The sequence below is a fragment of the Varroa destructor genome, unplaced genomic scaffold (assembly GCF_002443255.2).
Source record: "Varroa destructor unplaced genomic scaffold, Vdes_3.0 BEIS01000002.1, whole genome shotgun sequence".
Classification (NCBI taxonomy): Eukaryota; Metazoa; Arthropoda; class Arachnida; order Mesostigmata; family Varroidae; genus Varroa; species Varroa destructor.
The window spans coordinates 14333547-14356271 of NW_019211455.1; the positions used below are offsets into that span (position 1 = coordinate 14333547).

Below are 22725 nucleotides of genomic sequence, written 5' to 3' on the forward strand. Positions count from 1 at the left end.
AGTCGTTTCTATCCCTGTTGCATTTATGCGAAGTGTGGCGTATAAGGGGCAAGAGTTTGGGGGCTAACAGGTTCAAAACAGGTTGGTGCTGGTGCAACATGGGACAATGTGCAAGAGTGAATCTTCGGATAAAGAGAGCGTCGCCGCAGACGTAAGCGGCAGTGATACTAATAGTAGAAGTAGCAACCTGTGAGCGACAGAGGGTGAAATAAAAGAATGAGACATATGTTTAGTCTAAACGATAGACACAGTCAGCGACACAACAAAGAGCAGACAGCCTTAGGAACGGCTAAAGGGGAAAGACCCTCAGGAATGAATGAATGAATGAATGGATGGATGGATGGATGGATACCGCTGCAGCTGCCTTCATGTAGAAAAGGTGTGGGATAAGAAAGCATGGGGCACTACGGGCCCCGCGACAAGTACAGGGCCTCACGTACAGGTAAGCAACAATAGCAGTCAGCTCGCTTTTTCTCTCTCTTTCAGACATTGGTCTTTTGGTGCACCCTTTTAAGCCCCCGTCCGCTGCTTCGGTTGCCGCTACCACTGTCGCTGCGGCCGCTGGCGCCGCGAGGTGTTGTTGAATATTTCATCAAGGCGACTCCACCCGAGCAAAGGCAACAGCCATGACCCCTTTTCGTCAACAACGGCCCCCTAGGCCTATAAAGACCCCTGTTCGACTGGCCAGCCTCGCTACATGTCAGAGAACTACATCCCAACAAGCGACCAGTGCAACTCCCTTCTTCGAAGGTTGCACAGACCTGTCGAGTCTCAGTCGGTCAAAACTCGGCCAAAGGCAGAGGCCCATCCAAGTCGAAACGCAAGGTGCTCAGTTTATCGATAGGGAAAACACAATACCTAACGTAGCTCTGGATCCCGCGCCTCTGGTAGCTCGTCAACCCCGACTGCTCCGTCGCTCGTTCGGTTACAAGAGCCGCAAGACCAATCTTCACCCGCCGTCTAAGCACTCGACCGCACTACAGAAAGCATGCTTCTTACCCACTGGCCGAGAGGACGACGATCTCGTTCGCTGATCCGAGATTATCATTATGACCAGCAAGCTAGGCATCGAGTGACCTTAGAGGAATAGCAATTGTATTATCTTCAGCGGAGACGCATGGCCATCAGTAAATCGGTCCTCGTTTTGCCGCCTCCGAAGATGAGCGGTTTTCCTGATCAGCGTCGTTTTACGCCCGGAACCGCCGTCAGGCATCACATCAGATCGGTCGATGATCTACTACTATTACAGCAGCGAGGATCTTTGACCGGCTTCTATGCCGGTGCGAGAGCTGATCAGATTGTGGGAAACTGGACAAATGGCAGATTACCTTTAACAGAGTCACAATTACCTGCTCGACCTTCCCTAACTCATAGGATCATTCTGAACTAGTGTCTTCTACCTTTTCGTGCTCGTACTAAAACGAAACGTTTTAACTTTTGCGCACTTCGGATTCGTACCGCGTCTATTACCTTTTATTTCTGGTGCTGAGAAATATCTTGCTTTGGTAATAATCCTATTGTAGGCCAGTAAAATACGCGTTACGTTGAGATGTGTGGTTGTCTCACGAGATCCCATGAAAAGGATCCAAGTCTGACTGATCCAATCTGACTAGTTAGTCAGATTTATAATAATATTAAAAACTATTAAGAATAACGTAGGAATCATTTGTCGCCGTTATTTAGGTTTTACAATTATAAGCTCGGTTAACCCTGAGACTAAATTATTTACGAATGATTTCTAAATATATGTTTTAGAATTCCGTCTGCACCTTAGAACATCTGTGTACCTTATCCTATTTAAATAATTTAAAATGCAGGATAAAATCTGCTATTTTGCGAATTTTCAAGATTTCTCTAAGGGTTTGTTACGGTCCTTGTGCCAGCCCAGCCTGCGCCCCCCTTTATCGTGACAATGTACCTGGAAAAAAGGACTAAATCGAAGTGTTGCGTTCGATATGGCGGTTAAATATTACGTTAGACTGGCAGGCACTAAACTTAGGAACAGATTAGGCAGAACTAATGAACTGGAAATGTGGAGACAAAAAAAAATGCTGTCTTAATTGTAAATCAACGGAGTTTTTATTTGATAATTCGGAGCTCTCTTTTCAAAAATGGGTGTAGCTGTTTCGAAGCTGTGCCGTCATAGCGATGAATTATTCCACGTATCCGACTGGAACGAAGATTGACCTTTGGGTGGGTCAGTGTCCAAACGTCATTTTTTAAGGGCAACACCGATAGTTTAACCGAATTTCTACAAATAATCGTTTCACTCGTATCTTTTTGCAATATTATTTCTGTTAGCACACAGGTCGGAGTAATGCTATCGGCTGCAAAGTCTGAGATAGTTGACACATTGTCGATATACTTCTACCAAATATAGCAGAATATTATATAGAGCTATTGAATGCCTGCTGTGGCATAAACCAATTTTTTGCTTCCCTATTTATTGGTCAACTAGTACGTTTGGAGTGTATCACTTCAAACTATTTATTGTAAACTATAACTGTAGTTGTGTACGTGCGTGCGTGCGTACGTGCGTGCGTGCGTGCGCCGATGCCTTTATTTTGTTGTCGTCTAATACAATGGTAGAGACAAAATTCAGCCGTGCGCGAATCCCTGAACAAACGCAAAACATCCGTTCAGCCTTGTACACGAAGCTTATAGGCGCCACTGTGACCCATTAACGTTGGTTGTTGCCAATCACCCGCGTCCGTCATCATCCACGATTTGCCAACAGCTATTATGATATTGGATAGATTGCAGGAGAAACGATCTAATTTAGTATTCAAGTTATCAATTGAAGCTTGTACTTTGTGCAGTCTTTAATTGTGATTGTCTTGACCGCAGAAGCAGCTCAGTAAGCTTTTTTGAAAAACTATGAGATCTAACCATGTCGACGTTAACACATAGTAACTGTAACTGCTTTTGGAACTTATTTATACGTAGTGGTAAGGGCTCACGGATACGGGGCGCGGTGCTAAATGCACGCAAACTCTAGATAAACTGAGTACTGCTCAGCAGCTACGACCTGATAGAAAGTTTCGGCACGAGATTTAGCAGTGAGATAGCCGCTTCGTTTTTTTAAAGAACAACGTCCTCTCAATCTCAAGTTGACCCAATGATGAGACAATGCTTTCTACTGATGGACGTAAACCAGTCGTCGACGCTCTCGATATCTATAACTACATAGGACATTGATCCTTAACGATATGCCAAATGAAATCTCTTGATTGATGATTTATCGTACTATTGTTCGATTTTGATTCATCTCAGACTTTAACACTTTGCCGTTCTGAATGTAACGGTCACGTCACTATACCATATTTACGATACATTACCCGATATTACGGGCGGATTAAGAATGATACTGTAGAAAAAGTTAGTACTTCGAAAGTGTATTACTAGGGAATATTACTACCAGAGACTCCACATATTAATAAGCTCCGGTTGCGGATATCGCGTTGGCGTGCCAAAATTCACCCATGTACTCCCTCATGCACGAACGGCAGTAACGGTAAAAAGTGAACCAAAAAAAGAATATTGCAAAAATAACGAAGTTAACCTAAATAAGTAAATGTTTTGAGGTTTTCCCGGGGTCGCAAGCAAAGCTTAGCGGCAGTTGTCCTCCGGATGTCTCATGATGGCGTAACGGCAATATTTTAGCCCACTAAATATCGAGTCTAGGTTCGAAAGCTGGCGTAAACATTCTTTGTTTTGTGCTTGGACCACACCTTTTTGTCCATAACGATTGTCAAAAACTAACCTAACGCTAAATTGGCAATGTTCTGACACACTGTGAGAAGCAAAACATTTTCCAATGGGCACCTATAATGCGTTGGCATCGAACTAGTGTCCCAATGAAAATCCAAATGAACGCTGGATAAACAATATGCCACTTCACGTTCATCGATAGCCAAATAGGCGCCATCTAGGCCAATGAATAAACCAGTGTAGCAAAAAAGCCGACCGGCAGAAGGCAGAAGCTGTGCGGAACCATGATGTATCCACTACACAGAGGTAGTGCTCCATTCAGTTTGGACCTGATTTATCGGCCAATAATTCGCGGCCGACCGTCAATGCCAATAGGCAGATACTAAATAAGAATAATGGCTTTGAGCCGATTGACGACCTTGATGTGCCAATATTGTTGTACAGATTCGCATCATGCTCCTATCATATCATGATCAGACATTTCAGACGCTAATCTGAGAGGCGATGTACCTTTTCATCAGATCGGATGAACCGTGTATATAGCAAATAGTCCATTCTCGATGGGGTATTCCCTATTCTGTATATAGTATAATATTTAGACGGGCGGCAAAAACAATTCGAGTGAGATGCGACATCACTACTGTGAGCTGGGTACATGATCTGTAGGTCGAATAGAATAAAAAAAAAAAACATTTTAAACACAACGTCGTGTTGACTGGGCTGTACAACACTGTATTGACTCGCAGGAAATATCGAAAACAAAAGGGCACATTTATCGCAATCATATATTAACCCATCTTTTGGATCTACAAGATCATGTCTCGGTAAAACACATGCAATTGGCTATTGTTTCAGGTTATTTCAGTGTACGGCAGATTGAGGCTAACGGCGGTCTTTTCGTTTTTCCATCTGATCAGAATATTAATAAATGAATTTTTTTTTACAGTAGGTAACCATATACGTGCTTTAGCGTGCTGTATCGGTAAGTATCAAATCTCATCCGTGCTCGAAGGTCTTTAGGGGATTAGATGTTTCCAGCTCATTCAGCTCAATGACCGACAGCGCATCTAGAAGCATCGATAGGCCAAGTTGTTGAACTGTGGTTGTGGCCCACCAGACTTTTCTAAGGGGTTCTCCAGGGTTGGCTAACGAAGTGCTCCCGTGTGACGTCCACTTGCGGCTAAATAAGCCTGGCCGGCTCTCGTGGACAAGATAACGCTGACGCAAGTAGCATTCTCCAGTTAAAGTAAAGATGCGATGCCACGCTAAGCTTACGTCACGAAAGTATAAGAATGCCCACGAAAGCAATGAACAGAGCAAGAGGATCCTCTTTCAGCTTCGATCGCTTCAAGTGATTCACGAAGATCGTCTAGTCCCATCGCTATTTGCAGGGGCCCAAGGAACAGTCTACGAGATGCACCGAGCTAGACTATCGCGGGGGGAAGTTTTAAAGAGACGCAAAATAAAAATCAGGTTCAAATAAATTGTCACTCGTGGTTTATTAAATGCTAAATAGGTATCTCTCATTGCATCTTTGTGGCTTAGTCGCGTCCTATCTCTTATCAAACATACTGCTTATCGCGCATGTTCTATACGGATAGCGCAATTACACAGGGGGCTTTGATAAAAGTCACAGACAAAGCCAATGTCTTTATACCATAGTGAATCACCTGAATTGTGCATGAAGGAAAACCGCATTAGGTATATGCGTCCTACGACTCATAATCATACTAAAAATATTTCCGTCGCGATTACTAAACAAAGACTAGGCGTAGAGCAAATAAGTCGCGTTTCTGCCGATATAAATGCGTCGTCACTACAATTGGCGCTCAAGAGAGGAAAACGCCAAGGAACGCCAGGCGTTCAAGCCAAGGAACGCGTTAATTCGAAGATGGACGAAATTGCCAACCGAGCTGAAATATGCTTAACTGAAACGTTTGATAGAGAGTGTGGGGGAAGTCGTGTTGCCATGCGATTACTTCTAAACGACGAATTTACGAGTCCTAAACTCTCAAAGCCTGCACGGTGGATTAGGTCGTTGGACCGATGAAACACTAGTGGGCGTCTCATAAGCTGAGCGCGTAAACGCTTGCTCAAACTTGCTTCTGGACTACTGCCAGGCCCAGCACGATACTATTACGAGTCGTTTGTTAGCGGCACGGCGACGCGGGATAAGTTTAAAGCCCGCCTATTCAAGTGGTCTTTAAGGAAGCACCACCTCACGCGGCAGAATACTACGCCTGTGTCTGCAGGGCTGACGAGGACCTGTATACGCTTACGCTGAAAAACGATTTCTATTCGAGCGGGCTGCATTTTTCAATTCGGTAACTTGCTACAGGGCGACAAGGAAAACCACAACGTTATATATATATATAAGCAAAGCTTGGGCACGATGATCGGATGCACCGATGGCTAGCTGGGAACGGACCTTCGACGGGAGAACCATTGGACTAACTGATGTGCTGTAATACAAAGTCGTTTTAAAAGGAGGCATTCAAACGTGAGCAGCGGGAGTTTTCGACGCATTGTCGTGACACGTGACAAACAATTCTTTGCAAATGCTAAGCTTCAGATGGTGCAGTGGAGATCTTACAGTTGGGAGCCTCAGAGCGGCGAATGTCCGAAGAACGCAACAAAAGCTTCCTTGGAACAAAGTCTTGGACGTGATATAGCAGGTGTTCCTGGGTACGTACTCGTTAACAAGCTCCTTTGTTGAATTAAAACAAACACAGCGCCACTGCCAATCGCACAAGCCCAAGCTGGAGCTGTGATCATGTCGTGCCACTCTGTGAAAACGAATGGAATATCGGCGCCTGCGTATATGTAGATAAGTCAGGGGGATGCGATCTTGGTGGGAAAGTTGCAAACTTCAAAGCCTAGAACGCCAAATGCGCGTTACTTAGCCCAAGAAGCGGGTGACTTTGGGTCGTATGTTCGGAAACGTACGTGAATAGCACGGCGGAGTGTAACGGTGTGCATATCGCTATTTAAACCCAAGCAATAAACATATACACACTTCTGTATAAAATATATATACACATATATTCGAAAATGGCAGGTTTTACCAGACCAATCAGATATAGCCGTAGAAGTCCGGATTTTATCGCAATATGCCGATTTTGAACTAGTTCCAGTAGAGATCAATCAAGAAGCAGGCTGGAATCCACTGCAAAACTAATTTTATAAGATTGTCTCAACGTTGCAAACGATTTTTCATAGGATCACTGTTTTGCTCAAGACACATGAGGAACTGATACTGTGTATTCACCGCGAAGTTTAAAATAAGTCTGATACAGAAATAGCTTTTTCTTATTTTGCGTTGATGATGCATTTTTTGATCGAACAAAGATTGTACTAGAGGAAAAAAAGACCTTGTTGTTATAATAGTTTACACTGGAGCTTCCCATAGGCTTCTTCCCATACCCTAATAAGACACCGTGTTTAGTTCTCTTAACTTGGCATTTTTTGTATTATCGGTAAAATATTTGCTAATTGGAACTAAATATATTGTGTATAAGTCTCTATCTTGTTTAGCCGAGGATATTTTCCACGCGGTGTCAGTGCTAGAGGTAAACCGTATCATAATGAAACTACTCGTAATTCAGCTGATACATATATCTCTAACATCGATACGACCATTGTTAAAATCCTTCAATCTGAACTTCGCTCGCTCACGTCTAGAAGAAGTTGGCAACCGCTTTTGCTGAACACAAGTGGAAACAAAGGGCCAGTTGCCCACTTATCCTATGAGTATGTTCGGCCGTCCACGTATTTATAGCCGAGTACGAGCCATCGCTCTGCATACCTTATCATTTTCCTTCATCTTACCGTTTTATCGTCGCTCAACGTTACAAAAAACGATTGCGACCGTCCCTGTTGCATAGGATCTATGGCACAGTATGGTTTGTTTGCTTCGACCTAATATAACCAAGATTACAACTACTCTACGGGCAAGGCATCGCGCAGTTGTTGTGATACATTGGCGATCGACAAAGTAAAGATGAGCGGGGGAGCCTGCCTGCCTGCCTGCCGGCGTCAGGCGTGGTATAGCGAGATACGTGTAATGAGAAAAAGAGAGAATTGCTGGATGCTACCGTATCAAGAAAAATGAAAGCTGCTAGTTTAGAGCCGAAAAGCGGGGGACAAGAAATGGCAAAAGATTTCCGACTAAGGCCCGGAAGAGAAGTTGGACAACAAGGCCGACCCTTGCCTCGTGGCCAGTATTGCCTCATCGAGTTGACGAGGTGTCAGATGGCATTAGTTGTGCGTGACAAAGCAAACACGCAGATGAACACAGGTAAAAGTTGATACACGTCAATGCAGAGTACCGTACAAGGTACCATTGCTACAGCGTTATCCATAGCCAAGTTGACGGATGGTAAACAACATTCTATTTGTTATATTTGTACTATTCTACGATACGATTGAAACAAGATCCAATTAGAGCATCTGGCTGCATCGTCATTAGCTTTTCATCTGATAGCACAAGTGATGGTGGTAGTGGTGGCGGCGCTGGTGGTGACAAACGGTGCCGGCCGGCAAATTTTAACGTCCAGCAAGAAAAACAGCAGTAACAGTAGTTGTTTGGTACGGGTCAGTCACGCGGAAAAAATCCAGCCCAGTTCAGGTTGCCGTAAGAAGGAAAAATGTCATGCGTAAATACGCCGCCTTCCTTCCACTCAGTCCGTTCTCTGTTCATGGAAAGATTACGTGCGAAAGTTGGTTGCATGGGGTAGGGGTGCAGTAACGCTGAAGCGGCCTGAACAGGCGAAAGAAACGAGGGCAACGACTTCATAATCAATATCATAGCAGTAACTACACAAACACGTAGCATGTGTAGACTTAAAGCTTGCCACTAATCACATGAAGCCCGCTATCGTCGCATAGACGCGTATATAATATGTACACATTGTAAATTAGGGATAGCTAGCAGCAGCTGGAACGTGCCTACAGCAAATTTGCATCGGTTTATCCATCGAAACATTGACCGAAGGGGGTCAACGACCTATGACAGTTGCCAATCGAGTAGACAAAAAAAAAACACCTGGAAACTTTCAAGGTAGGAGCGGGACCCTTTATCGGTTTTCGTCATTTGTTTGCAAATCAGCAACTTCTCTAATGTAGATCTTTGCTTAAAAGAAAAGGTTGATCTGGCAACTGCTACTAAGACACACAAGTCATAATACAGAGCCAAGTTATAAATGGCTCTAACAGAATTATTCATATGACGTATCGCCATTGGTCGTACGCAAGGTGAAATAAATATTATTTCATTTATGAATTCTAATATTGATTTATCGAATGGCTTTTACGTGAAGTAGATAATGATAATAGGCATGATGGCGTTTTTTCTAGCCGTTTCTCACTTTAGGCGAGCAATTATTACCTTTTCTCAGTCCTTTAGGTAAGGTGTGTCTAGCTAGCCTCACGCAACGGCAAAGAGTTTTTAGCTCTACGCGAAACTCTTACGAGGACCACCATAGGTGCCTACACCATAGCTGGAATTACTGGAACGTTACAGCTAACGTTGAATAGGGTCTATGGAAAGATGCAATCATCTGGGATAATCTCGGATCCCCTGACGCAACAGTATCCCTCTACAAGGCCAGAAATCACTGCTATGCGTTTTCCAAAAGCTCCTCCATCAAATGGTCCAGCAAAGGCTATATGGTAGACCTAGATCCCGTCAACTAAGCATAAACGCCAGACAATTTCGGTAGATAAATAATAAATTACAAAAAAAAAAGAAAAGAAAAAAGTTTCTTGGGCTGATCCAACAACTTAATTAAAAAAAAATAATCGATGTTTAATGGCGTTCGCGCCAAATAATGCATTATTATTATTATAATAATGTATCCAGCTAAAAATGCACTACCTCACACAGCCCCAGTCAATTTATTGTTATCTACCCCCAAAGGGAAGATAAAGCTCCGTAATCAGTGCGCTCCCTATCCACAATGTGCAGCAATTGATAGTACGTTCCAACTGTTCAAATAGCTGGGTTTTTCTCATTTCGACCATCTTAGCGCCATAGCCATACAGGCCGATTACATAGATGAAACGTTTAGCTAACAAAAGGGGATGCTTATGTAACAGGCACATCTATTAGTACATCTCTCCCTCTATAGCAATGTTCAATCTGTCTATTGACGCGTTGTTGTTATCATGCACGATTGAAGCACGCATCAGAATCTTACACAGTTTCATTCTACTGCTATTTGTATGGGCTGATTTATACTACGCGTAAGAACGCACGACTAAATTACTCAATGGTGTATTCCCGTCTGTTCTTATCTTTACCATAGTTGTTTTCCTATTACGAAGTCGCAATTATGTATTTCCTGCCCTATCGCATATATCATCAACAGCTGAAACGCTTTTAGTGAGCTTAATCGATGGCGCGATCATACGCAAGGCATCAGAGTAAAACAATCTTCGCGGGAAGAATCTATGGAAGGGCCACTCAACAACCGCGCGATGGTACACAACCGTTGGAGGTGAAGATGTAGAATGTAGATTTGTCATGCTGACTTGGTCGGGACCTCTAGTCAAGACAGAAACAGGCTCCTTGTTTTTGCTAATCTGCCAATATTTGATCTTCTTTTGGAACTTTCACGAATTACCTTGCCGGGGTTATCTTCAGAAGAGCGACGTTATTAGCTGTTGGTATCGACCTGCCAATATGGCTAGACTAACGATTCACAATAGTTCAGAACTTCTTAACTTTCCTTTTTAAGCACCCATCTTTTCATGAATCCGATACCACGTCATTGCTAACTTAGCCTGCCGGCTCATTTACCACTCACTTTTATTAAAATGTTCTTTGGCACTGAAAACTGAACTATATGCAAGTCGTACGTGGGCTTATTTTTTCTTATAATACTTAGATTCCCCTTTTGAATAACCGACGACTTGTGAATAGGCCACAATTTGTTGTTTGATTTGTACATTGATTAATTTTGCGCTAACCTATCCTGATGAAATTAAACGACCATCTAAATAATTTTCGTTCGTCGATCTATAATACTAATCCATGCATTCAGGTTCTGTTTAGATACGTAAGGCAGAATAACCGTATCGAAGCAATGCCGCGCCAACGTACGTCCGACTCTTGCTGACGTGAGAACGAAGCAGGATTGAGTCAAACTGCGAGGCATCGTTAATCGCCGGTGTCGCATATGCATCATTCGTTCATGAAACACCCACTAGAAAGCAGGTAGGGCAATCGGGTCCGAAACCGCTGGCATTTTACACAAAAATCGTCCCAAGATCGATTCGTTTCTAGCTCAATTCCTCAAATATGAGCATCGTAGATACAAATTGATGGATGTTTAGCTGTTGAAGGAGGTCGACTTTCGGAAGATTTCACAAATTGATGAGCTTACAGCCAGTAGTGATAGTAGTAAAGGATCTTTATCATACTCATCGGTCGAATGACCCCTGGGCGGCAGGTAATCTGCAGGATAGAAGTTCATCATCTATAACATTGGTCCGATTAAAGTAAGGTCTATTCAATCCATACGATCGATTTGAATGGACTACAATACACTTGGTTGTGGAATAATTTTCCAAATGCCCTATGAGCAACACAAGCGTTTTCAATCGTGTTTGCATATCGATCAACAATTATGCTTGTTATCGTGTTATAGAAATACCCCCCGGTCATCGCGTACTGACGTGACAGAGTTAATTCTTTTGCAACCATTCGTCTCGGAGATCCGCCTACAAATATCTTTTTACCTATCTAATTGGGACGTTAGTTTGTTACACAAACGGCTAAATTTGTCATCGCAGAAGACGGAACCTGTACTACAAACCCTTTTTTTTTTTTTTTTTTTTTCTTTCACCTGGTCCAGTGCGATAACAAGAAGTCGTTCGCATTTATTCAACCTAAAGAAGAGAATGATTCAGCTTGCCCACAATTTTCCATATTCGTTTAAATTCAATAATTTGCAAGCATGTTCATAGCAGCTTACAGGCGCCCAGGATTCTTAATTCAACCCATTTTCATGCACTGACGTTTAATAATGTGCCAGTCGAAGTCAACAGCTGTGTCGCTGGCTGTTCGGGCCACAACAAAAGACTTACTATAACACAAAGCTATGCGGCGCACGAACGATGACCAGTAGATGGTCAACACCGCTAATGATTAGCCTGTTGATGATCTTCTTCAATGACGTTATTGCTTGAAGAGGTTTACGGGGTCAAGAGGTCAAGGAGCCTATTCGCTCAAATGTCCCGCCCAAGTTTAGTCGCCATGCTCATCAACGCTGGCCGGCTTCACAGGTGCGGCCTTCGCGCTTTCTTACATCGCTTAACTACCCTAGTCAATTATCTCAAGCAAAGACTGCTCTGATCGCAGGATACGCAAGTCGCGTTGCCGTTAGGATCGGCTTTCATTTCAGTGTCAAAAACGCATAGCAGCACTAACATATTATGAGTACTACTCATAGATGGTTGACGATGCCCATCCAACAAGCGCTTCCAGAAACCAAGGATTCGTAGTTGACAACACTTTATCGAGAGTAGTGAGCTGCAGATAAAACCCAAAACAGGAGATCAATTCGACAGCTTAGAAAGCCCTTAGAAGGAGCACACGTAGGTCCTGTTACCGATGCTCAAGTATTGTACTGTATTGAGCTACTAGGTCCACTAGGCGCTACTGCCTGCAAAAAATTGTGGATTTAGTTAACGAATTGGCTTCAGGCTGAATGCTGACCTTCTTTATGGGATCGAAAAAATATCACGCTCACATACGTAGGGTGAGACTCATCTTGTTAGGCCTCCGTGTCCTAAACTAAGGTGTAAAAAAGCGATTATTGTGGGTGCACCTCATAACTGTTTGGTAGCTTAGGCCAATGTTAAGCACAAAAACACGGATTAGTATTAGCTTAATATGTGCTTTTTCCCCAATCCATTTATATCGTATCCTTGCAATGTTGTCGACTATATTTACATGCAAATAGATGATCTATGCAGGCTAGTAGTGCATAACGGGCAGGTACACGACGCAGCAAAAAACAATTCGGGAGTTTCCGTAACAGGAACGAAGCCGCTGCTCCAGCAGATATTGCCGATTGACGCCTTACCGATATGAAATTTGATTAGAAGTGCTCTTAATAAAATGGTGACAATCCTAGCCAAAAGCGGTTGTTACAATCTATTCGGTTCTGTGCTCTACTAAGCACTCATAGCGGTAGTCACTTTTGGCAGCTTGTCACGTTATAAGGTTAGAATGATTCGTTTCTTCCCTATTTTACGGAAGATATCCGAGCGAAGCCGGTATCGTTTTGTTCCAATAGATCGTGCTGCCAAGACGGGCAACGTCGCTAATGCTTTTCTGGGAAGTGGAGTAGTTCACTCAGTTATTTATCAGCGGGTAGCGCCTTCCAGAGGTAGATCATAACGGTGCTCTGAATTGGTGCCTAGCATCGTCGCGAACGGCCGCCCAGGTAGGGCCGTCTACGTGGGGTTGCCCAAAGTCGAACAAGCTCTCTCTGTTTATGGATCTGACACGGTGCCTCACGTGTTGACGACAATAAAGAAACCGCCACGATGAATCTGCTAAAGAGGTAAAATGGAAACAGCAAACCATTAGGTTATGTAGCGCATGGAAATCACCATAAAATGGCCCAGATCGAAATTTGCTAACCTACTAATGATCGGTTCTACTCGACTATCTTATTTTATATAATATACGGGGAGTGTATTGTGTGAATGAGCAAGCATTTGTAAACATGGAAGCACTAAAGATGCCAGCGTGCCGAGTTCAGTAGGGTCCCTGAACTTATCAAGTTCTACTACCGCTGAGTAATTTAGGTGCGAGTGCCAATTTCAGCCAAGTATGCTGCGGAGGCGGTTTGCATTGAGTTGTCTCCGACCTCATAATATTAGCCTAGGACTAGGTCTATCGTAGTCAACTCAGAACACATTTTTAGCTCTTATTATACAATCGTTACGGTGCTTATTGCACCGTATTGATTGTATAATAAGTGCACGGATTGATATAGCACAATTAATTCGAGGTATTTATCGTTTTCTAGGACAAGCGAACGGATGCCCTACATGTACAATATATCCTTGCCAAGGCCTACACATCTTATCTTGACCCGGTGTTGAATGCTATAGAAAGAGACTTAAGAAAAATTCTCAGAGACGTGCGGTCTGAACAGGCCACAGTTGAACTCGAATTTTTTCAGTCACTTGGAACCATTAGACGATTACCGTTTGTTTTCATCGTCAACTTGGTTGCTGTGAGGGTTAGTGCTCGTGTCCGTATTGTCTACATATGCTGACATCTGGTGGATAATGCCAATGGCAAAAAATCTCTACCTTATGTTACGTACCTATGCTACCAGTCGAAGCACGTGTGCAATAGAACCGCAAAAGCCGCCTTGTAAGCTCTAGTGTATCCGGCAGGCCTTTATGTAATGGTCTTATGTTTCAGCGTACCGTTGTCACTCAAATCGGGTTCAAAGCACCTTTTGCTTTTAAGTACTCGGGGCTCGGACTTACCAAGTGTGAATTTTTTTTGCAGCTAGAAATACTCCTACATTCATAACGCGAACATGTAGACGTTAATCTAAATGCTTTTGTTTCGCTCTAAGCGATGTAATCTGTGATCGTTCGAACCTCATAGGTGCATGCAGTCTAATTAATGCAGGGGATTCAGAACACATGACCCAATATAAAAGCTATACACAAAAGATGCCACAGCGCGCTCAATACAAAGTGTGGTTAGTCTCAGGGGTGAGTTCTGCCAGCCAACTGTTTGTGTCGAAACAAAAAAAACACTTTCTTGTTTGACCAGCTATCAAAACCTGGGATATGCGCAAAACATCACGAACAGAGATGACTATCGGATTATTAGCAAAACACCGACGCAGGTGCGAGCACATGGGCGATGCCTCGTACTTCTGCCATACCTTTTTTAATGACTGCCTTTTGGTACAAGTAATAAACTAGATACTGAGGGGCGTTCATCGCCGAGCAATCAGACGATCGGCTCGATAAGCTACGGAAATCATGCAGTTCAATTACTCCTCCAGAACGCATTGTTGTTTTCATCAAACTCACCGACAGAGGGTTTGCCGTAGACTCAACAAATCCAAAATCCTATTCCAATTCTCATCCATTCGACGCCTTTCCAGTTTCGTGCTATTTCACGGAGGGAGCCTTCCGGTGTTGCCCTTGTCGACATTACAACAAAAAAGTTGTAGCTGTATTCCCGCGTTAAACCAAACTTGAAGTTCTCAGAGCTCTGTTCAGCGCTAGCAATCCCGCCTACGCCCTGATCAACAATTCGTAATTTTCTCATGAATTCAATCATCACCAGCGAATCGATTGCCGCCCGCTAAACTAACCGCGGCGTACGGTCGTACGATCAAACTTAGAACTTAGGGAAGAGCGAACTCCTATAGAGCTCGCTCTTCCCCTGACAGTCGTACAGCGTGGCCGCTATGTATTCACCAGATTAAACGACGTGTTGGCCGTACATTTCTATTCACGTCTCATGGACACGTTGTACTTTTTTGACATTCTTAATATAGAACTTACGACAATGGTGGCTGGTTATGTAAGTACATGTACTTGCATGCTCGGTGTGCAGACTGCAACTAACTTGAGAAAGTCTTTTGAAAACGTGAACTTACCACAACACTAACAATACAAACTATAATGAGGGTAAGAAGAAGAATAGCATAACTAAATTGGTAAAAAGAAGTTTATCATTTAAATATTTTTCTTAAATATAGGGAAATAGTAGATAATGTTCCCCCTAAAACCTTAGAATATAATGAGCCTTTATGTTGTGTTATATTACTCTCATACATTTCTTTGGCCAAGCAATACGGATACGTTTGTACCACAGTATAAAGCATTTCGTGATTGTAGTTCTCTATTCCACGTCAAACTTTGTACATATATATATATATATAAAATTAGGGTAGCTCATATATATATATATATATATATATATATATATATATATATATATATATATATATATGAGCTATCCTAATTTCTTTAATAAAAGAATCTTAAAAAATGGAGATTTCTGATCGATACTAACTGTTTATATGCGAAGCTTGCGCAGGCGGACCACAAACTTCAATTTTTCTATTCCGAAAATGGTTAAAACTTTCAATACACTTTCGTTAGAACTCGTGTACGAAGGTTTGCCGTGCAAAAAAATCCGAGTGAGCTTTTTGCCGATTTTGAGTGATACACATTTTCTGGATCCCTCGTACTGTTTGGAGTGCTTACATTGTCAGTTTGCCCCGGTATTCCAACAGAATGCCTTGCAGAAATTTTCAACCTACGCCCTCAAAAGTTAATTAAAAAAACAGCAAAGCTAGACGATCGTAAGGCTTCCGGTCCAAAAGGGTTAGGTTCTTTCTCATTTCAATATCTAGAAAAGCGAGATATGCCAAGACCAGCCAATCATGGTCGCCATTAAAACCAGCTAAATTTATAGTAACGCCCTCAAATAGAGGATATTTTTTAGTTAAAACACTACGCCTTTGGTACAAAAAAAAGACTAGTGCAAAACAATAGCAAACTACAGCCGCAGTGATTCACAAAAACAGTGTTTTCGTCGAATCGTGCCATCTACTAGACTGATATGGGAAATATCGACGACAAAGCTTTTCGACGAATCAATAACAGGCAGACGCGCATCGAAGGTCTCTAACTAAAACTTTGCTTTGTTGTATGTACAGCCTTGCATCACCAAGCACACCTAATAATATCTGTTTTTTCCTCCTTTAAATTATGTCCTTAAAGTCGTCTTTCCTTGGCGACGTCCCTAAAAAGAACAGAAATCCACCTCTGGATCGGTCCAGTTCAGGGGGAAGTTAGATAAAATTAGGTGCATCTACACTAAGATAGATAGATGATTCACTGTATTGCAAAGAAATGATTCAACAATGAATCAGTTAAAATTAAAACGCCTTTAGAACTCTGGATTCGCGTATCGTCGTTTGACGTTGCGAAGTATGTAAGAGCTATATATTGCCCAAGCTGGAGAAAGTGCGTGACTTACGTACGCGCTAAGGGCCTAGAATCTTTAGGATAGACTGAAGGTTATTTGAACATTCGTTATTTCTGAGTCCGGCAGCATTTCTCTATAATGGACTACGCCCTGCTTCGTCACTGAGGATATCTCGACATAACTACGGGCAGACCCCGAACGCGTTATAATCTAATTTGAGTCTCATATCCGTAGATATCTAGATCTGATTGTAAACCAATATCCTATATATCATATATGAGGCAATAATTAACCTTAACGCTCTTGAGCTAACCAGGACGATAAGGGATAAGACAGCAGATATATACGTAAGTATTACGGAAAAAAAGGGTGAGGACACTTTGAGGGTAAGGAAAAAAAAAAAAAAAAAAAAGGTTTTTTCGCCTATATTCAACCAGCATGTCCAGTGATGCAGGTTCAGTCTAGCTGCCTTTAGCCAAGATAGTTCCTGTTGAACGCACTTGTAGAATACGGTAACGAACTATAACGGAAGGCTGACCATTCGTAAGATATTCAATACCGAGTGCGTTCTAAATTTATAATGTCGGCCGGCTCATCCGTATTCATGAAAAGCATTACACCGAACTCGTTATCTTCGCGTTATCAACACGATTACGCAAACTGAGATGGCCCTTTAACTTTGGACATATATAGAACGAATCGAAATTAAGCTGATAATGTATATTTTAACACAGATGGAAAGAGGGCATGTGTTGAAAATGGAATAAAACATGCTCTTTTTAATAGGAATTCTTCATGGCGCCCAACAAACCGACGTCCTACTGCATACATTGTTAAAATAAACATTACCAATGTACTGTATAGTTTCCCGCATTAAGTGACAGCGTCGGGGACCAGGAACGATAAAGTCTCTGGCCTATCACATGCCAATCGATGCAGGTAATGAAAAAAATTCTATACTCCTTTTCATACACTCTAGTATTGTGTATTAATTTTTGTTTTTTCCACGCCTAGTCTAGTCGTAAATTTTGACTGACTGAGATTCTAGCAATTTCAACACTGACAAACCAAACCAGACACGGGTCCCTCCTGTTTCTTTTTGACAAGCAGTGCATGCCGAGAGGTAACGATTTTCTACGCTACAAAACGAATAGCTGGCAAGCATAGAGTGTCTCTAAACGTTTCAAACTGACCATCGGGTCTTCCGCCCGATCGACCCGCTTGTTCCCTACCTCATATGCTTGAATAAGTAGATAATCACTTTTCGTATATGTTCAACGCAAGTAATCTTGACTGAAACGCACCGACATCATTAAGTATAACACACAACTTTAAGTTGATACAAACTGCTCCCACTTATCAGATATGCGTACACAGATGTAATGCTCTCCAACAATCGAATATATGGGCCAATTGAATTCTATACATGATCGCATACTTCAAATATAAGCTAGAAACGTATACGCGTTGTGTTGAAATTACACGAATTTCGTATTTTCACTCCAGCCGGGCCGTACAAATGGCTAACCAGTTGCCGAGAAATATCTGATAATATATAGGTAACAACTGAAATATGTCGTTGAATGAATGAGCAAGAAAACATCAGCGATAAATGAAACACAGCGTACGTTGGTGTTTTCGTGACCTATCACTCAATGCCCTTAACCACCATGGGCTAAATTCTCGAGTAGGCCATCAAGGGTATGACCGCAAAAATGAGCGATAATTCAAATATAACTCCACTCCGTTGTATTTAGAAAGATGCAGAAGTCTGGAAAAATATTTGTCTTTGTCGAAAATTATAGATTATGACATTTCTAAAGCACTCGTGGATTAATTTCCCAGCTTCCTACTGGGAAAGGGGCTTTTTTGGAGTCAGAATACTACTATATATATAACGAGTACAGACACGTCAGACTTACCCCAAAGCGTGAATTTAGCTCTCCTGACGCAATTAGAAGATACTGATGAAAGTTCTATGTTAGTTTAGCGACTGCTTAGGTTTAAAGCCCGATTTACTTAACTGAAATGTATATATTGACCGCTACAAAAAGGTCTCTTTCAAAAAAAGAAAACTCTATTAGAAAGACGGACGCATTCTACCGTATAGTAAAAAGCGGACAATTTCACTTTGTACTTTCGCTTCGTTTACGGAAAATGTTTTTGGACCTTGTTGCAAACAAAAGCCATTATTTCTATTTGATTTTATTCTCAACTTATTTCTGTAGGACCAGAAATCCGGCGGCTACGGTAATTGAGACAGCGTTTACTTCTCCGTGTCCCTATTTGCTCGGCGATGTTCGAATCGTTACGGTAGACCTGCGTCTCAGCTTTGGGATCGCTATCACTGAATCTTCAACCGCAGCTGGTGCTCGGCGAAATCTTTAAGAAAACTAAATAAAAATAGCACAGCTCTACGGAGAAGTGAGCTGGTGCAGTTCATGAACAGAACGCTAGCCAACAATCTGGTAATTGTTGAATTTTAACTATGCGTCACAGTATCTAGAAGGTCAAAAAAAACAATGGTTATCGCTTGATCTAAGTCACGCCCAGCTGCAGATGTTTTTCCAAATAATGTTAGCTACGACTACATGATAACAGTCTGTCGTTAAGGTTCTCGCGGCCGTGAACTGAATTTGAACGTTCCTGAACGACCCCCGCGCGCCTCTGCGACGCATGCCCGTGTACGTTCCTGTCACTCTGTGGCCCCAATAGAAACAGTGTTGTATCTGTTAGGATGCGGGACCTGAGCGTCTACCTATCAAGCTCATGTGTTCTTTGCATCGTCGGAATAAACTCAGGGAGAGGTACAGCCAAGATAACATCCAGTTTGCTACCGGTTGTAATACTTTAAACACTTTAGTGCATAAGTGCAGTACTATATCCGTTCCAACAAAGTGAACAATTTTCGATAAACTGCCGTCTGTTTTTACGTTTAATCTCACTTTCTGTGTTGGAATAACGCACTGTAACACAAAAAAAGGATAATTATCTAGAGTTCGTGTGGTCAAGTGGAGCTCAAGGAAACATATAGACTGCGTTGTTTTTCCGTTCGGCCGATTCCGACAGTACTTTCGGTGTCCGCATGCAATGCCTACGTAGATCTGACGGCCACCTGTCCACTTCAACGTAATCATCGACATTATTTTCCGAGTTTCTCGACAGGAGTACAATTAGTTTATTCTAGTCGGCCAACAAACTCCGGTTTCACGTATTTGGAGCCATTAATCAATTGGAGAGACTAAATGGAGTAGTGGACATGTGTATGAAGGGAACGGATGGTCTCCAAGAAGAAACGTGGAGAGCCGCGTCTGCTGACGTGATGGCTTATCCTAGGAAATGAGGAAATATCCATAAAAGAAGGCGCGCTAGCCACTGTGGATATGATCTCGGCGAGGAGCAAAGGCGCGAAAGGACCGGTTCCACGTCTAAGAACCTACGGAATGAGACTCATTTCTGATAAATTATTGCAGCTCATACTGCACCACTGAGATTCGTCGCGGCGGCAAATTTGAATGTTCTGGATTAATGCTTCGAGTGTTTTGCGAACGATAAGCGTCGCTTTGATATTCGCAACTTCGATCTTAATTATCGCAAATAGCCACTACGTCGAAGGCATCCTCGTTTATCATCGGTTGACGATCGATTTCAAGAGGCAAAATTCAGAAAGGGTTGCATTTAGATTCGACCGCGTGGAGAAACAGTGACAGATATATAACCATCCATTATATCAGTTCTAAAACTATAGACCGACCTAAGCGCCAACTAAGTTTTAACCAGGACTTGATTTGAATAAAGGTACGCGAACTTCTCGGTCTTGTGACAAAGCCAACCTTTAGCGTTTCCGAGGTCAACGCGACAAGCTTAGCCATTTATGGAAACAAATGTTTCAAGTGTCGTTACTTCCATCGTTAAGATCCTCTTGCACGATCACTTTTACCTACTTTGTTCCGCTCTTATTCTGATATTATATTAATGTCGAACATTCATCACAAAAATGATCAAGTTCAGTGAGTGAAACTAATGTTCGGTTGTTCTTTGTGTCTAATTAGAACTACAAATAGCGTTTTCCCGATTGAAACTATGTGTAGTCAAGCAGGATGTTTTGCTAGCAGCCAAATTCAGGTTAGGTTAAAACAGACCATCTGTGCAATAAACTTAATAACTTAAGTTTAACCGTCTACGTTTTCGCTCACTGGTTAACGAACGAACAATATGGGTGGGGTTTACGGAGCTCAGCTTAGCACCGGATGCTAGACGAACAGCGCCACAGCACCCCTAAGAAAGGTCTCGAAGAGTCGAGAACACCTACGAGGGTGACGGAAACAGGATTCGTCCGAGATAGTAATTTCATCATATCTATACAGCTATAATTTTATTCTTAAGCGGCCTTTTTCAAAAAGTTATTGAAGTTACTAAAATTTATTAAACGATGTACAACATTTTCCTTTCACTACCTCTGATGTTACCCTCGTTTATTATACGCTGCTTCTAAACCACTGAGTAAATTCGCGATTTAGCTCCTGACGATCAACTGAATTTTTCCTAATCTTTGCTTTAGTCGCTATTTATATCGCTATTTATCCTGGAAATCTAAGGATAAACGTATACAAATAACGATTTGGTAGGTGACTTCCAATAGGGCATACTTTTGCGTTTTTAACATTTGCAAAAGAAACTGTAGATACCATGACAAACATTGCCAATTTTAGACAAACTCCTTTTTAGTAGAAAGCACTTAGTTGTACTAGGAATCTTCTGGAGAGCTCACTTTTTGCTGCTGCTGAGAAGATCGTCTCAAAAATACTCTGTTATCCATTTACAAAGGGATGTATCAAGAGGCGAGCAAAGTTCGCAGAGCGTCTGCTATCTTCCTGTAGAATAAACACCGTTGTAGTGACAATTGATTTTAAAAAAAAAGAGAAGATCTAACGAGAGTTGACGGTCTGGTCGATTACTTTTCCAGTGCAATATCTTGACGTTCCTCCGTACCTGTTACCAACTATATGGCCGAAAACTACTAGAGGTGTTGCGTTAACTCAATTTTGAAATACAGCTCCACTTTGATGAATCTCGTTCTTGCACGCAGCAGTGGCGGTATTCGGGCACAAGCATAGATTTCTATTTTTGACAGAGATATTCAATAGTTGTAGAGTACGATTACACGGTTAAGTTGTCAGCGCCCTCGCACCCATGAAAAGCTGGCGCTTAAACCCAGTAACTTGAACGATTTCGTCGAAATTTTAGAATGTTAGTTTGAGCAACAGTTTAATTAGATGATCAAAACTAGTTACCACAGATACACACTGTAATATTGAGCTGCAAAAGCTGGACATAAGTAAAGCATGTAAAAAGGCGACTCTTGTTACTTTACCTCGTTGTGCCACCACCCATGAAAAGCAAAGTTCACTTCGTTACCTGCATTGATATGCTTGCTGGCGGATGAAACTTATCGATACGAGTTCAGCACGCTAGACAGCAGTTCTACTTTCGAAATGGTATTAGGGTTACTCCATTATTAACGATGTGTAAAGGATTGTTAATAATTTTGTCTGCTAGCCAAGCTACCCAGCGCGCTCATTTTTGAATGTCTGGACTCCATGTTAATGTACTACTTGAGGCCGATTGATACGAATCGGAGATAAGACTATTAGCAATTCGCTATACAATGACACATTTAAGTGTCTGAGCTCAGCGGCTGCCACTGGGGCGAAGCGGAGGTTGGTTGGTTGGCGGTGGGTAGGCTGAAAGTCACGACGTCGGTTTCTACGATTCGTGACGACTGCCTTTTTTGTCTATATATAATTTTACACTATGGCTTTGAATACGTGTATGCCATCTTTCGCGCACAGCATGTCCTGTTAATTATAGTTGAAAGTAATAAAAAAGAAAAACGCAAAACTTGGCCAACTGTGACGACTGTATATTGCAAAGCAGTCTATGCGCAATTTTAAATTTGGCGCGTTTAGAAAGGGCTCTAGCAATCGAGCAGCTCCCTGTAACTTGTATCATTTGTAGTGTAC

The 22725-nt window shown here is 42.2% G+C and overlaps 1 protein-coding gene and 1 long non-coding RNA gene across 2 annotated transcripts in view; one reads left to right on the forward strand and one right to left on the reverse strand.

The window, feature by feature from the left end:
* JMJD4 (jumonji domain containing 4) overlaps window positions 1-2075 on the forward strand; it is a 45184-nt gene extending 43109 nt beyond the window's left edge. Inside the window, exon 2 of the mRNA XM_086981066.1 lies at window positions 487-2075. The gene's annotated coding sequence lies outside the window, so the exon portion shown is untranslated. The remainder of the gene's footprint in view (window positions 1-486) is intronic.
* Window positions 2057-22247, reverse strand: LOC111244175 (uncharacterized). Its single transcript, XR_002670772.2, has 5 exons — window positions 22121-22247; window positions 14788-14900; window positions 14058-14260; window positions 12668-13275; window positions 2057-2737 (listed from the first exon to the last, which is right to left on the reverse strand). It is a non-coding gene; the product is annotated as an uncharacterized LOC111244175 (long non-coding RNA).
* Between the last annotated feature and the right edge of the window lie 478 nt (window positions 22248-22725).